At 39.9% G+C, this 18,199-nt stretch overlaps 1 protein-coding gene across 2 annotated transcripts in view; it reads right to left on the bottom strand.

Annotated features, from left to right (window-relative positions):
* Window positions 1–18,199, bottom strand: part of DYNLRB1 (dynein light chain roadblock-type 1) — a 51,781-nt gene that overhangs the window by 20,276 nt on the left and 13,306 nt on the right. The window lies entirely within an intron of this gene.

Raw genomic sequence — 18,199 nt, 5'->3', positions numbered from 1 at the left:
AAGTTCCCTCTTTTTTGGAAACTACAAACAGATTTGAGTAAAATCCCATTCCTTGTTCCGCCGATGGAACTGGGTGTATCACTCCCGTCTTTAACAGGTCTTCTACACAATGTAAGAATGCCGGTCTCTTTATTTGGTTTGAAGATAAGTGAGACATGTGGAACCTTCCCCTTGGGGGTAGTTCCTTGAATTCCAGAAGATAACCCTGAGAAACTATTTCTAGTGTCCAGGGATCCTGAACATCTCTTGCCCAAGCCTGAGCAAAGAGAGAGAGTCTGCCCCCTACTAGATCCGGTCCCGGATCGGGGGCTACTGCTTCATGCTGTTTTGTTAGCAGCAGCAGGCTTCTTGGCCTGCTTACCCTTGTTCCAGCCTTGCATTGGTTTCCAGGCTGGTTTGGTTTGTGAAGCATTACCCTCTTGCTTAGAGGATGCAGAATTAGAGGCCGGTCCGTTCCTGAAATTACGAAAGGAACGAAAATTAGACTTATTCTTGGCTTTGAAAGGCCTATCTTGTGGGAGGGCGTGGCCCTTTCCCCCAGTGAAGTCTGAGATAATCTCTTTCAATTCTGGCCCAAAGAGAGTTTTACCCTTGAAGGGGATATTAAGCAATTTTGTCTTGGATGATACATCCGCTGACCAAGACTTTAGCCAAAGCGCTCTGCGCGCCACAATTGCAAACCCTGAATTTTTCGCCGCTAATCTAGCTAATTGCAAAGCGGCATCTAAAATAAAAGAATTAGCCAACTTAAGTGCGTGAACTCTGTCCATAACCTCCTCATATGGAGTCTCTCTACTGAGCGACTTTTCTAGTTCCTCGAACCAGAACCACGCTGCTGTAGTGACAGGAACAATGCACAAAATGGGTTGCAGAAGGTAACCTTGCTGTACAAAAATCTTTTTAAGCAAACCCTCCAATTTTTTATCCATAGGATCTTTGAAAGCACAATTATCCTCGATAGGAATAGTAGTGCGCTTGTTTAGAGTAGAAACTGCCCCCTCGACCTTAGGGACTGTCTGCCATAAGTCCTTTCTGGGGTCGACCATAGGAAATAATTTCTTAAATATAGGAGGGGGACAAAAGGTATGCCGGGCTTTTCCCACTCCTTATTCACTATGTCCGCCACCCGCTTGGGTATAGGAAAAGCGTCGGGGTGCACCGGAACCTCTAGGAACTTGTCCATCTTGCATAATTTTTCTGGAATGACCAGGTTGTCACAATCATCCAGAGTAGATAACACCTCCTTAAGCACTGCGCGGAGATGCTCTAATTTAAATTTAAATGTCACAACATCAGGTTCAGCCTGTTGAGAAATTTTTCCTGAATCTGAAATTTCCCCATCTGACAAAACCTCCCTCATGGCCCCTTCAGATTGGTGTGAGGGTATGACAGAGCAATTATCATCAGCGCCCTCCTGCTCTTCAGTGTTTAAAACAGAGCAATCGCGCTTTCTCTGATATGCAGGCATTTTGGATAAAATATTTGCTATGGAGTTATCCATTACTGCCGTCAATTGTTGCATAGTAATAAGCATTGGCGCGCTAGAAGTACTAGGGGCCTCCTGCGTGGGCAAAACTGGTATAGACACAGAAGGAGATGATGTAGAACCATGTCTACTCCCTTCATCTGATGAATCATCTTGGGCAACTTCATTATCTATGGCAGTACTGTCCTTACTTTGTTTGGACGCTATGGCACAATTATCACACAATTTTGAAGGGGGAGACACATTGACTTTCATACATATAGAACATAGCTTATCTGAAGGTACAGACATGTTAAACAGGCTTAAACTTGTCAATAAAGCACAAAAACCGTTTTAAAACAAAACTGTTACTGTCTCTTTAAATTTTAAACAGAGCACACTTTATTACTGAATATGTGAAAAAGTATGAAGGAATTGTTCAAAATTTACCAAGTTTTCACCACAGTGTCTTAAATCATTCAAAGTATTGCACACCAATTTTCAGAGCTTTAACCCTTAAAATAACGAAACCGGAGCCGGTTACAGTTTTAACCCCTCTACAGTCCCAGCTACAGCCTTTGCTGCAACTTTACCAAACCCAGGGGGGAATACGATACCAAATGAAGCCTTCTAGGAACTTTTCCAACTACTTTCAGATCCTCACACATGCATCTTCATGTCTTGCTCTCAAAAGTAACTGCGCAGTAATGGCGCGAAAATGAGGCTCAGCCTACAACTGGGAAGGCCCTTCCTGAAAAGGTGTCTAACACAGTGCCTGACGTTAAAAAACGTTCCCCAAGTTTATAAGTGTGAATTACAAGCATAAACATGTATAAAATGCCCAAATAAAGCAATCGATTTTGCCCATAAAAGTGTCTACCAGTTTTATAGCCCATATTAAGCCCTTTATTCTGTTTGAGACTAAGAAAATGGCTTACCGGTCCCCATGAGGGGAAATGACAGCCTTCCAGCATTACACAGTCTTGTTAGAAATATGGCTAGTCATACCTTAAGCAGAAAAGTCTGCTAACTGTTTCCCCCAACTGAAGTTACTTCATCTCAACAGTCCTATGTGGAAACAGCAAACGATTTTAGTTACTGTCTGCTAAAATCATCTTCCTCTCACAAACAGAATTCTTCATCTTTTTCTGTTTCAGAGTAAATAGTACATACCAGCACTATTTTAAAATAATAAACTCTTGATAGTAGAATAAAAAAACTACAACTAAACACCACATACTCTTAACCATCTCCGTGGAGATGTTGCCTGTGCAACGGCAAAGAGAATGACTGGGGTGGGCGGAGCCTAGGAGGGACTATATGGCCAGCTTTGCTGGGACTCTTTGCCATTTCCTGTTGGGGAAGAGATATTCCCACAAGTAAGGATGACGCCGTGGACCGGACACACCAATGTTGGAGAAATCTGGGTTTTGTATCCCTTTAAACCACTAGAACATCCTACATACTGTTTCAAACATTTTACACATTACGATATATATATATAAAATATATCCAGAAGTGCACTCTAATCGGATTTTACTCTGTTTTAGATTATCTAAAAGTATCTACCGTCTTGATGTAGGAGCATGTTTTATAAAGTATTCTCAGACACCTGAAGTTTCCCTTACGTCTTAGCCAAGTTTCTTTTATTTTACTTTGTTACATAGTTCGTCATACACATAAGTTATTAAAGGGACACTGAACACAAATTTTTTTCTTTCATGATTCAGATAGAGCATGCAATTTTAAGCAACTTTCTAATTTACTCCTATTATCAATTTTTCTTCATTCGCTTGCTATATTTATTTGAAAAAGAAAGCATCTAAGCTTTTTTTGGGTTCAGAACTCTGGACAGCACTTTTTTATTGGTGGATGAATTCATCCACCAATCAGCAAGGACAACCAAGGTTGTTCACCAAAAATGGGCCTGCATCTAAACTTACCTTCTTGCATTTCAAATAAAGATACCAAGACAATGAAGAAAATTTGATAATAGGAGTAAATTAGAAAGTTGCTTAGAATTTAATGCTCTATCTGAATACCGAAAGAAAAAATTTGGGTTCAGTGTCCCTTTAAGGCATCTCCTACGGTTGGCGCTCTTCTAGTTATATATATATATATATAAAAAATATAATATATTACAGCCTTTGGGTAGAACAATATCCAAAACAGGATCAGTCTGTAATATGTTTCAGTTAGTTTTTATGATGTTAACTACATCCCTCTATTGGCTACTATAATTAGAAATAAATCTAGTCTTAGAATCAAAACCAGATTTTAAAACTGTGAGATTCCTCACATTTTTCATATTTGTTTTCTTTTTTGGACTTTTATTTAGCGACCTCACTTGTTGTCTCATACCCATCAGTTTGTCTTTAATATAACCTCTCTGAATCAACCTTTCAACCAGATCCATAGAAAGTTTGTCATCTTTTTCTAGGGGTGTATGGTTACGCCTTATTCAGATCAGTTGTCCCCTCGGGATTCCTTTTTGCAAGTGATATGAATGACATCAATCAGATCTAAAGATGGTATTGCCTGTAAAGGCTTTCCTATATCGTTCTACTTTACCACTTTGGACCCTTTTCATAGGAACAAAATATCATCAATGTAGCGGACATACAAAAATATATGTCCGCCCCATTTATTATTTCCTGCAAAGATGCAGAACGATTCATACCAACCTAAAATTAGTTTGGCATAGGCAAAGCTTGCCCCCATAGCCGTACCACATCCCTGTAGGAAAAACTGCCTGTCAAACAAGAAAACATTATGTGTAAGCAAGAACAAACAGAAACTCCATCACATATTCGATTAATTCATCTGGAAAGGAAGAATACAATACTAAATTGTATTTCCCCACCCTCAGGCCAAAGGAATGGGGAATACAGGAGCAGAGTGAGCTGATGTAAACTGTCAGCCAGCTGTACTCTCGTCTGCACTATACATCATTCATTTTCTGCAATAAATGCTTTGTGTCTTTATGGTTAGTTACAACATTACCAACATAGACTAGGATAAAATGACACGTTTATGAAGTAGTTTTACCCCAGCTGGGCTACAAAGCAAACATACATTATTGTTAAAAATAAAAAAAATTGTTTTTTTTTTAAATAAATAAAAACATTTCAAATAAATGCTGCATTTTTAGTATATATGGTTTTACAAGATTATCTGCCAATTTCCCTTATTGTTCACTGGTGCTCTCTAGGATAGCATAACCAAATCTTTTATACTTAAAAGGGGCATTAAACACTTTGAGATGGTAATATAAAATGATAAATTGTATATAATAAAACAACTCTGCAATATACTTTCGTTATTTATTTTGTCCTCTTTGCCTGCAATTCCATTCTGAAATTGTGAGCTTTTCAGTTCCTGTTAGAAATGGAAGTGCAGAACACTGTTAAATCCAGCACGACCATTGGCTGCACACTCTAGTGACCTATTTATAACGGTCTCTAATTGGCCACAGCAGAGAAGGTAACACAAGTTACAACATGGCAGCTCCCAGTGTTTTATAGACACTAAAACTTTACACTTATTTTGTCACTTTTTAAACAACTAATGAAACTTTAAAAAACAAAATTTATGCTTACCTGATAAATTCCTTTCTCCTGTAGTGTGGTCAGTCCACGGGTCATCATTACTTCTGGGATATTAACTCCTCCCCAACAGGAAGTGCAAGAGGATTCACCCAGCAGAGCTGCTATATAGCTCCTCCCCTCTACGTCACCTCCAGTCATTCGACCAAGGACCAACGAGAAAGGAGAAGCCAAAGGGTGTAGTGGTGACTGGAGTATAATTCAAATTTTTTTTACCTGCCATAAAAAACAGGGCGGGCCGTGGACTGACCACACTACAGGAGAAAGGAATTTATCAGGTAAGCATAAATTTTGTTTTCTCCTGTTAAGTGTGGTCAGTCCACGGGTCATCATTACTTCTGGGATACCAATACCAAAGCTAAAGTACACGGATGACGGGAGGGACAGGCAGGCTCTTTATACGGAAGGAACCACTGCCTGAAGAACCTTTCTCCCAAAAACAGCCTCCGAAGAAGCAAAAGTGTCAAATTTGTAAAATTTGGAAAAAGTATGAAGAGAAGACCAAGTTGCAGCCTTGCAAATCTGTTCAACAGAAGCCTCATTCTTAAAGGCCCAAGTGGAAGCCACAGCTCTAGTAGAATGTGCTGTAATTCTTTCAGGAGGCTGCTGTCCAGCAGTCTCATAGGCTAACCGTATTATGCTACGAAGCCAAAAAGAGAGAGAGGTAGCCGAAGCTTTTTGACCTCTCCTCTGACCAGAATAAACGACAAACAGGGAAGACGTTTGTCGAAAATCCTTAGTTGCCTGTAGATAAAATTTCAGGGCACGGACTACATCTAGATTATGTAGCAGACGTTCCTTCTTCGAAGGAGGATTAGGACACAAAGATGGAACCACAATCTCTTGATTGATATTCCTGTTAGTGACCACCTTAGGTAGGAACCCAGGTTTAGTACGCAGAACTACCTTGTCTGAATGAAAAATCAGATAAGGAGAATCACAATGTAAGGCAGATAACTCAGAGACTCTTCGAGCCGAGGAAATTGCCATTAAAAACAGAACTTTCCAAGATAACAGCTTGATATCAATGGAATGAAGGGGTTCAAACGGAACACCCTGTAAAACATTAAGAACTAAGTTCAAACTCCATGGTGGAGCAACAGTTTTAAACACAGGCTTGATCCTAGCTAAAGCCTGACAAAAAGCTTGAACGTCCGGAACTTCTGACAGACGTTTGTGTAAAAGAATGGACAGAGCTGAAATCTGTCCCTTTAAGGAACTAGCGGATAAACCCTTTTCTAAACCTTCTTGTGGAAAAGACAATATCCTAGGAATCCTAACCTTACTCCATGAGTAACTCTTGGATTCGCACCAATATAAGTATTTGCGCCATATATTATGGTAAATCTTTCTGGTAACAGGCTTCCTAGCCTGTATTAAGGTATCAATAACTGACTCAGAAAAACCACGTTTTGATAAAATCAAGCGTTCAATTTCCAAGCAGTCAGCTTCAGAGAAATTAGATTTTGATGTTTGAAGGGACCCTGGATCAGAAGGTCCTGTTTCAGAGGTAGAGACCAAGGTGGACAGGATGACATGTCCACTAGATCTGCATACCAAGTCCTGCGTGGCCATGCAGGCGCTATTAGAATCACTGATGCTCTCTCCTGTTTGATTCTGGCAATCAATCGAGGAAGCATCGGGAAGGGTGGAAACACATAAGCCATCCCGAAGGTCCAAGGTGCTGTCAAAGCATCTATCAGAACCGCTCCCGGATCCCTGGATCTGGACCCGTAACGAGGAAGCTTGGCGTTCTGTCGAGACGCCATGAGATCTATCTCTGGTTTGCCCCAACGTCGAAGTATTTGGGCAAAGACCTCCGGATGAAGTTCCCACTCCCCCGGATGAAAAGTCTGACGACTTAGGAAATCCGCCTCCCAGTTCTCCACTCCCGGGATGTGGATTGCTGACAGGTGGCAAGAGTGAGACTCTGCCCAGCGAATTATCTTTGATACTTCCATCATTGCTAGGGAGCTTCTTGTCCCTCCCTGATGGTTGATGTAAGCTACAGTCGTGATGTTGTCCGACTGAAACCTGATGAACCCCCGAGTTGTTAACTGGGGCCAAGCCAGAAGGGCATTGAGAACTGCTCTCAATTCCAGAATGTTTATTGGTAGGAGACTCTCCTCCTGATTCCATTGTCCCTGAGCCTTCAGAGAATTCCAGACAGCGCCCCAACCTAGTAGGCTGGCGTCTGTTGTTACAATTGTCCAGTCCGGCCTGCTGAATGGCATCCCCCTGGACAGATGTGGCCGAGAAAGCCACCATAGAAGAGAATTTCTGGTCTCTTGATCCAGATTCAGAGTAGGGGACAAGTCTGAGTAATCCCCATTCCATTGACTTAGCATGCACAATTGCAGCGGTCTGAGATGTAGGCGTGCAAAGGGTACTATGTCCATTGCCGCTACCATTAAGCCGATCACCTCCATGCATTGAGCTACTGACGGGTGTTGAATGAAATGAAGGACACGGCATGCATTTTGAAGCTTTGTTAACCTGTCTTCTGTCAGGTAAATCTTCATTTCTACAGAATCTATAAGAGTCCCCAAGAAGGGAACTCTTGTGAGTGGAAAGAGAGAACTTTTCTTTTCGTTCACCTTCCATCCATGCGACCTTAGAAATGCCAGTACTAACTCTGTATGAGACTTGGCAGTTTGAAAGCTTGAAGCTTGTATCAGAATGTCGTCTAGGTACGGAGCTACCGAAATTCCTCGCGGTCTTAGTACCGCCAGAAGAGCACCCAGAACCTTTGTGAAGATTCTTGGAGCCGTAGCCAATCCGAATGGAAGAGTTACAAACTGGTAATGCCTGTCTAGAAAGGCAAACCTTAGATACCGGTAATGATCTTTGTGAATCGGTATGTGAAGGTAAGCATCCTTTAAATCCACTGTGGTCATGTACTGACCCTTTTGGATCATGGGTAAAATTGTCCGAATAGTTTCCATTTTGAACGATGGAACTCTTAGGAATTTGTTTAGGATCTTTAAATCCAAGATTGGCCTGAAAGTTCCCTCTTTTTTGGGAACCACAAACAGATTTGAGTAAAACCCTTGTCCTTGTTCCGACCGCGGAACCGGATGGATCATTCCCATTAATAAAAGATCTTGTACGCAGCGTAGAAACGCCTCTTTCTTTATTTGGTTTGTTGACAACCTTGACAGATGAAATCTCCCTCTTGGGGGAGAGGATTTGAAGTCCAGAAGGTATCCCTGAGATATGATCTCTAACGCCCAGGGATCCTGGACATCTCTTGCCCAAGCCTGGGCGAAGAGAGAAAGTCTGCCCCCCACTAGATCCGTTCCCGGATCGGGGGCCCTCAATTCATGCTGTCTTAGGGGCAGCAGCAGGTTTCCTGGCCTGCTTGCCCTTGTTCCAGGACTGGTTAGGTCTCCAGCCTTGTCTGTAGCGAGCAACAGCTCCTTCCTGTTTTGGTGCAGAGGAAGTTGATGCTGCTCCTGCTTTGAAATTACGAAAGGAACGAAAATTAGACTGTCTAGCCTTAGGTTTGGCTCTGTCTTGAGGTAGGGCATGGCCTTTACCTCCTGTAATGTCAGCGATAATTTCTTTCAACCCGGCCCCGAATAAGGTCTGCCCTTTGAAAGGTATATTAAGCAATTTAGATTTAGAAGTAACGTCAGCTGACCAGGATTTTAGCCACAGTGCTCTGCGCGCCTGAATGGCGAATCCGGAATTCTTAGCCGTAAGTTTAGTTAAATGTACTACGGCATCCGAAATAAATGAGTTAGCTAACTTAAGGGCTTTAAGCTTGTGTGTAATCTCATCTAATGGAGCTGATTCAAGTGTCTCTTCCAGAGACTCAAACCAAAATGCTGCTGCAGCCGTGACAGGCACAATGCATGCAAGAGGTTGCAATATAAAACCTTGTTGAACAAACATTTTCTTAAGGTAACCCTCTAACTTTTTATCCATTGGATCTGAAAAGGCACAGCTATCCTCCACCGGGATAGTGGTACGCTTAGCTAAAGTAGAAACTGCTCCCTCCACCTTAGGGACCGTTTGCCATAAGTCCCGTGTGGTGGTGTCTATTGGAAACATCTTTCTAAATATCGGAGGGGGTGAGAACGGCACACCGGGTCTATCCCACTCCTTAGTAACAATTTCAGTAAGTCTCTTAGGTATAGGAAAAACGTCAGTACTCGACGGTACCGCAAAATATTTATCCAACCTACACATTTTCTCTGGTATTGCAACTGTGTTACAATCATTCAGAGCCGCTAACACCTCCCCTAGTAATACACAGAGGTTTTCCAGCTTAAATTTAAAATTTGAAATGTCTGAATCCAGTTTGTTTGGATCAGAACCGTCACCCGCAGAATGAAGCTCTCAGTCCTCATGTTCTGCAAATTGTGACGCAGTGTCTGACATGGCCCTAATATTATCAGCGCACTCTGTTCTCACCCCAGAGTGATCACGCTTACCTCTTAGTTCTGGTAATTTAGCCAAAACTTCAGTCATAACAGTAGCCATATCCTGTAATGTGATTTGTAATGGCCGCCCAGATGTACTCGGCGCTACAATATCACGCACCTCCCGAGCGGGAGATGCAGGTACTGACACGTGAGGCGAGTTAGTCGGCATAACTCTCCCCTCGTTGTTTGGTGAAATATGTTAAATTTGTACAGATTGACTTTTATTTAAAGTAGCATCAATGCAGTTAGTACATAAATTTCTATTGGGCTCCACTTTGGCTTTAGCACATATAGCACAGATATCTTCCTCTGAATCAGACATGTTTAACACACTAGCAAATAAACTAGAAACTTGGAAATACTTTTCAAGTAATTTACTATAATATGAAAACGTACTGTGCCTATAAGAAGCACAGAAAAAGTTATGACAGTTGAAAATTAATAAACTGAAAAGTTATAGCATCAAATCTTTGTAAAAACACAATTTTAGCAAAGGATTGCTCCCATTAGCAAAGGATAACTAACCCTGATAGCAGAAATAAAATACAGAAATAAACGTTTTTTATCACAGTCAACTACAATCTCACAGCTCTGCTGTGAGTGATTACCTCCCTCAAAACAAGTTTTGAAGACCCCTGAGTTCTGTAGAGATGAACCGGATCATGCAGGGAAGACAATGAACTTCTGACTGAATTTTTTGATGCGTAGCAAAAGCGCCAAAAAAGGCCCCTCCCCCTCACACACAACAGTGAGAGAGATCAGTAAACTGTCATAAATTAAATAAAACGACTGCCAAGTGGAAAAAAATAGTGCCCAAAACATTTTTTCCCCCAGTACCTCAGAAAATTAAACGATTTTACATGCCAGCAAAAAACGTTTAACATTAAATAAATTAAGTGTTATTAAAAAGCCTGTTGCTAGTCCCTGCAAATTAGGCTAAAGTCTTATGCATACAGTATAATTCCAGTGAAGTGCCATTCCCCAGAATACTGAAGTGTAAAATATACATACATGACAGCCTGATACCAGTTGCTGCTACTGCATTTAAGGCTGAGTTTACATTATATCGGTATGGCAGAATTTTCTCATCAATTCCATTGTCAGAAAATAATAAGCTGCTACATACCTCTTTGCAGATTAATCTGCCCGCTGTCCCCTGATCTGAAGTTTACCTCTCCTCAGATGGCCGAGAAACAGCAATATGATCTTAACTACGCCGGCTAAAATCATAGAAAAAACTCAGGTAGATTCTTCTTCAAACTCTACCAGAGAAGGAATAACACACTCCGGTGCTATTATAAAATAACAAACTTTTGATTGAAGGTATGAAACTAAGTATAATCACCACAGTCCTCTCACACATCCTATCTATTCGTTGGGTGCAAGAGAATGACTGGGGGTGACGTAGAGGGGAGGAGCTATATAGCAGCTCTGCTGGGTGAATCCTCTTGCACTTCCTGTTGGGGAGGAGTTAATATCCCAGAAGTAATGATGACCCGTGGACTGACCACACTTAACAGGAGAAAAAACATAATTTATGTAAGAACTTACCTGATAAATTCATTTCTTTCATATTAGCAAGAGTCCATGAGCTAGTGACGTATGGGATATACATTCCTACCAGGAGGGGCAAAGTTTCCCAAACCTTAAAATGCCTATAAATACACCCCTCACCACACCCACAATTCAGTTTAACGAATAGCCAAGAAGTGGGGTGATAAGAAAAAAGTGCGAAAGCATATAAAATAAGGAATTGGAATAATTGTGCTTTATACAAAAAAATCATAACCACCACAAAAAAAGGGCGGGCCTCATGGACTCTTGCTAATATGAAAGAAATGAATTTATCAGGTAAGTTCTTACATAAATTATGTTTTCTTTCATGTAATTAGCAAGAGTCCATGAGCTAGTGACGTATGGGATAATGACTACCCAAGATGTGGATCTTTCCACACAAGAGTCACTAGAGAGGGAGGGATAAAATAAAGACAGCCAATTCCTGCTGAAAATAATCCACACCCAAAATAAAGTTTAATGAAAAACATAAGCAGAAGATTCAAACTGAAACCGCTGCCTGAAGTACTTTTCTACCAAAAACTGCTTCAGAAGAAGAAAATACAACAAAATGGTAGAATTTGGTAAAAGTATGCAAAGAGGAACAAGTTGCCGCTTTGCAAATCTGATCAACCGAAGCTTCATTCCTAAACGCCCAGGAAGTAGAAACTGACCTAGTAGAATGAGCTGTAATCCTATGAGGCGGAGTCTTACCCGACTCAACATAGGCAAGATGAATTAAAGATTTCAACCAAGATGCCAAAGAAATGGCAGAAGTTTTCTGGCCTTTCTAAAACCGGAAAAGATAACAAATAAACTAGAAGTCTTTCGGAAAGACTTAGTAGCTTCAACATAATATTTCAAATCTCTAATAACATCCAAAGAATGCAACGATTTCTCCTTAGAATTCTTAGGATTAGGACATAATGAAGGAACCACAATGTCTCTACTAATGTTGTTGGAATTCACAACTTAGGTAAAAAATTCAAAAGAAGTTCGCAACACCGCCTTATCCTGATGAAAAATCAGAAAAGGAGACTCACAAGAAAGAGCAGATAATTCAGAAACTCTTCTGGCAGAAGAGATGGCCAAAAGGAACAAAACTTTCCAAGAAAGTAATTTAATATCCAATGAATGCATAGGTTCAAATGGAGGAGCTTGAAGAGCCCCCAGAACCAAATTCAAACTCCAAGGAGGAGAAATTGACTTAATGACAGGTTTTATACGAACCAAAGCTTGTACAAAACAATGAATATCAGGAAGAATAGCAATCTTTCTGTGAAAAAGAACAGAAAGAGCAGAGATTTGACCTTTCAAGGAACTTGCGGACAAACCCTTATCTAAACCATCCTGCAGAAACTGAAATATTCTCGGTATTCTAAAAGAATGCCAAGAAAAATGATGAGAAAGACACCAAGAAATATAAGTCTTCCAGACTCTATAATATATCTCTCTGGATACAGATTTACGAGCCTGTAACATAGTATTAATCACAGAGTCAGAGAAACCTCTTTGACCAAGAATCAAGCGTTCAATCTCCATACCTTTAAATTTAAGGATTTCAGATCCTGATGGAAAAAAGGACCTTGAGAAAAAAGGTCTGGTCTTAACGGAAGAGTCCACGGTTGGCAAGAGGCCATCCGGACAAGATCCGCATACCAAAACCTGTGAGGCCATGCCGGAGCTACCAGCAGAACAAACGAGCATTCCTTCAGAATCTTGGAGATTACTCTTGGAAGAAGAACTAGAGGCGGAAAGATATAGGCAGGATGATACTTCCAAGGAAGTGATAATGCATCCACTGCCTCCGCCTGAGGATCCCGGGATCTGGACAGATACCTGGGAAGTTTCTTGTTTAGATGAGAAGCCATCAGATCTATTTCTGGAAGTTCCCACATTTGAACAATCTGAAGAAATACCTCTGGGTGAAGAGACCATTCGCCCGGATGCAACGTTTGGCGACTGAGATAATCCGCTTTCCAATTGTCCATACCTGGGATATGAACCGCAGAGATTAGACAGGAGCTGGATTCCGCCCAAACCAAAATTCGAGATACTTCTTTCATAGCCAGAGGACTGTGAGTCCCTCCTTGATGATTGATGTATGCCACAGTTGTGACATTGTCTATCTGAAAACAAATGAACAACTCTCTCTTCAGAAGAGGCCAAGACTGAAGAGCTCTGAAAATTGCACGGAGTTCCAAAATATTGATCGGAAATCTCACCTCCTGAGATTCCCAAACCCCTTGTGCCGTCAGATACCCCCACACAGCTCCCCAACCTGTAAGACTTGCATCTGTTGAGATTATAGTCCAGGTCGGAAGAACAAAGAAGCCCCCTGAACTAAACGATGGTGATCTGTCCACCATGTCAGAGAGTGTCGTAAAATCGGTTTAAAGATATTAATTGAGATATCTTTGAGTAATCCCTGCACCATTGGTTCAGCATACAGAGCTGAAGAGGTCGCATGTGAAAACGAGCAAAGGAGATCGCATCTGATGCGGCAGTCCTAAGACCCAACATTTCCATGCATAAGGCTACCAAATGGAATGATTGTGACTGAAGGTTTTGACAAGCTGATATCAATGTTAAACTTCTCTTGTCTGACAAGGACAGAGTCATAGACACTGAATTTATCTAGAAACCTAAAAAGGTTACCCTTGTCTGAGGAATCAATGAACTGATTGGTAAATTGATCCTCCAAACATGAACTTGAAGAAACAACACAAGTCGATTCGTATGAGATTCTTCGAAAATGAGAAGACTGAGCAAGTACCAAGATATCGTCCAAATAAGGAAATACCAAAACCCTATTCTCTGATTACAGAAAGAAGGGCACCGAGAACCTTTGAAAAAAATTCTTGGAACTGAGGCTAGGCCAAACGGTAGAGCCACAAAACTGGTAATGCTTGTCTAAAAAGAGAATCTCAGACACTAAAAGTGATCTGGATGAATCGGAATATGCAGATACACATCCTGTAAATCTATTGTAGACATATAATGCCCTTGCTAAACAAAAGGCAGGATAGTCCTACAGTAACCATCTTGAATGTTGGTATCCTAACATAACGATTCAATAATGATAGATCCGGAACTGGTCTGAAGGAATTGACCTTCTTTGGTACAATGAAGAGATAAAATAAAACCCCAGCCCCTGTTCCAGAACTGGAACTGGCATAAATACTCCAGCCAACTCTAGATCTGAAACACATTTCAGAAATGCTGATCCTTTGCTGTGTTAACTGGGACACGGGAAAGAAAAGAATCTCTTAGCAGGAGGCCTTAACTTGAAGCCAATTCTGTACCTTTCTGAAACAATGTTTCTGAAACCAGAGATTAAGAACGGAATTGATCCAAATTTATTTGAAGAAAACGTAATCTGCCCCATACCAGCTGAGCTGGAATAAGGGCCGCACCTTCATAGGTATTTAGGAGCTGGCTATAGGTTTCTATAAGGCTTGGATATGTTCCAAACTGGAAATAGTTTCTAAACTGATACCACTCCTGAGGATGAAGGATCAGGCTTTTGTTCCTTGTTGTGAGGAAAGGAACGAAAATGATTATTTACCCTGGAAAGAAAGGGAAAGCAAAGTTGACTTAGAAGACATGTCAGCATTCCAAGTTTAATCCATAAAGCTTTTCTAGCTAAAATAGCTAGAGACATATACCTGACATCAACTCTAATGATATCAAAAGATGGTATCACCAATAAAATTATTAGCATGTTATAGAATAATAATAATGCTATAAAATTATGATCTGTTACTTGTTGCGCTAAAGCTTCTAACAAAAAAGTTGAAGCTGCAGCAACATCCGCTAAAAATATAGCAGGTCTAAGAAGATTACCTGAACATAAGTAAGCTTTTCTTAGAAAGGATTCAATTTTCCTATCTAAAGGATCCTTAAATGAAGTACTATCTGCCGTAGGAATAGTAGTACATTAGCAGGAGTAGAGACAGCCCCATAACCTTAGGGATTTTTGTCCCAAAAAACTCTAATCTGTCAGATGGCACAGGATATAATTTGCTTAAACGTCTAGAAGGAGTAAATAAATTACCCAAATTATTCCATTCCCTGGAAATTACTTCAGAAATAGCATCAGGGAGATAAAACACTTCTGGAATAACTACAGGAGATTTAAAAACCTTATTTAAACGTTTACATTTAGTATCAAGAGGACCAGAATCCTCTATTTCTAATGCAAATAACACTTCTTTAAGTAAAGAACGAATAAATTCCATCTTGAACAAATACAAAGATTTATCAGCATCAACCTCTGAGACAGAAACCTCTGAACCAGAAGAACCATTATCAGTATCAGAATGATGATGTTCATTTAAAAATTCATCTGAAAAAAGAGAAGTTTTAAAAGACTTTTATGTATACTAGAAGGAGAAATAACAGACATAGCCTTCTTAATGGATTTAAAAAATAAAATCTCTTATGTTATCAGGAACACTCTGAAAATTAGATGTTGACGGAACAGCAACAGGTAATGTAACAGTACTAAAGGAAATTTTATCTGCATTAATAAGTTTGACATGACATGCAATACAAATAACAGCTGGAGAAACAGATACCAAAAGTTTATAGCAGATACACTTAGCTTGGTAGCTCCAGCACTGTGCAGTGATTTTCCTGAAGTATCTTCTGACTCAGATGCAACGTGGAACATCTTGCAATATGTAAAAAAAAAAAACAAAAAAAAAAAAAAAAAAAACAACATATAAAGCAAAATTGATCAAATTCCTTAAATGACAGTTTCAGGAATGGGAAAAAAATGCCAGTGAACAAGCTTCTAGCAACCAGAAGCAATAAATAATGAGACTTAAAGGGACATTAAACACTTTGAGATGGTAATATAAAATGATACATTGTATATAATAAAACAACTCTGCAATATACTTTCATTATTTATTTTGTCCTCTTTGCCTGTAATTCCATTCTGAAATTGTGAGCTTTTCAGTTCCTGTTAGAAATGGAAGTGCAGAACACTGTTAAATCCAGGACAACCATTGGCTGCACACTCTAGTGACCTATTTATAACTGACCATAATTGGCCACAGCAGAGGAGGTAACACAAGTTACAACATGGCAGCTCCCAGTGTTTTATAGACACTAAAACTTTACACTTATTTTGTCACTTTTTAAACAACTAATGAAACTTTAAAAAATCCATCTACATGTTAGTCATGGACTAATCTTTTCTTTGAATGCATCATTCTATCTAGCATGTATTTAGTGTTTAATGTCCCTTTAAATAATGTGGAGACAAAAATGACGCCCATATTTTTTAGCGCCAAAAAAGACGCCCACATTATTTGGCGCCTAAATGCTTTTGGCGCCAAAAATGACGCCACATCCGGAACGCCGACATTTTTGACGCAAAAAAACGTCAAAAAATGACGCAACTTCCGGCGACACGTATGACGCCGGAAACAGAAAAAATTTTTTGCGCCAAAAAAGTCTGCGCCAAGAATGACGCAATAAAATGAAGCATTTTCTGCCCCCGCGAGCCTAACAGCCCACAGGGAAAAAGTCAAATTTTTTAAGGTAAGAAAAAATGATTAAAACAAATGCATTTATCCCAAATATGAAACTGACTGTCTGAAAAATAAGGAATGTTGAACATTCTGAGTCAAGGCAAATAAATGTTTGAATACATATATTTAGAACTTTATAAATAAAGTGCCCAACCATAGCTTAGAGTGTCACAGAAAATAAGATTTACTTACCCCAGGACACTCATCTACATGTTTGTAGAAAGCCAAACCAGTACTGAAACGAGAATCAGCAGAGGTAATGGTATATATAAGAGTATATCGTCGATCTGAAAAGGGAGGTAAGAGATGAATCTCTACGACCGATAACAGAGAACCTATGAAATAGACCCCGTAGAAGGAGATCACTGCATTCAAATAGGCAATACTCTCCTCACATCCCTCTGACATTCACTGCACGCTGAGAGGAAAACCGGGCTCCAACTTGCTGCAGAGTGCATATCAACGTAGAATATAGCACAAACTTACTTCACCACCTCCATCGGAGGCAAAGTTTGTAAAACTGAATTGTGGGTGTGGTGAGGGGTGTATTTATAGGCATTTTAAGGTTTGGGAAACTTTGCCCCTCCTGGTAGGAATGTATATCCCATACGTCACTAGCTCATGGACTCTTGCTAATTACATGAAAGAAATACATCTACATGTTACTAATGGACTAATATTTTCTTTCAATGCATCATTCTATCTAGCATTTATTTAGTGTTTAATGTCCCTTTAAGGGACAGTAAAGTCAAAATTAAACTCTCATGATTCAGATAGAGCATGTAATTTTAAACAACTTTCCAATTTACTTCTGTTATCAAATTTGCCTCAATCTCTTGGTATCTTTTATTAAAGAGTAAAACTAGGTAGGCTCATAAGAGCTCAGGAGTGTGCATGTGTCTTTAGCACTCTATGGCAGTCGTGTTTTGCAACAATATTTGTAGCTTTGTTATACAATGTTGCAAAACACGGCTGCCATAGAGTACTAAAAAAACGTGCACACTCCTGAGCTCTTATGAGCCTACCTAGTTTTACTCTTCAATAAAAGATACCAAGAGAATGAAGCACATTTGATAACAGAAGTAAATTGGAAAGTTGTTTAAAATTGTATGCTCAATCAAAATCATGAACGTTTAAAGTGACAGACAAGTCCAAAAAAAACCTTCATGATTCAGATAGGGCATGTAATTTTAAACAACTTTCAAATTTACTTTTATCACTAATTTTTCTTTGTACTCTTGGTATCCTTAGTTGAAAGCTAAACCTAGGTGGTTCATAGGCTAATTTCTTAGACCTTGAAGGCCACCTCTAATCTGAATGCATTTTGACAGTTTTTCACCACTAGAGGGCCTTAGTTCATGTGTGTCATAGATAACATTGAGCTCATGCACGTGAAGTTACCTAGGAGTGAGCACTTATTGGCTAAAATGCATGTTTGTCAAAAGAACTGAAATAAGGGGGCAGTTTGCAGAGGCCTAGCTACAAGGTAATTACAGAGGTAAAATATGTATTATTATAACTGTGTTGGTTATGCAAAACTGGGGAATGGGTAATAAAAGGATTATCTAGCTTTTTAAACAAGAAAAATTCTGATGTTGACTG

The sequence above is a fragment of the Bombina bombina genome, chromosome 1 (assembly GCF_027579735.1).
Source record: "Bombina bombina isolate aBomBom1 chromosome 1, aBomBom1.pri, whole genome shotgun sequence".
In the NCBI taxonomy this organism is placed as follows: domain Eukaryota; kingdom Metazoa; phylum Chordata; class Amphibia; order Anura; family Bombinatoridae; genus Bombina; species Bombina bombina.
Note: the sequence above shows the minus strand (reverse complement) of the source record. Positions and strands in the feature narration are given on the sequence as shown.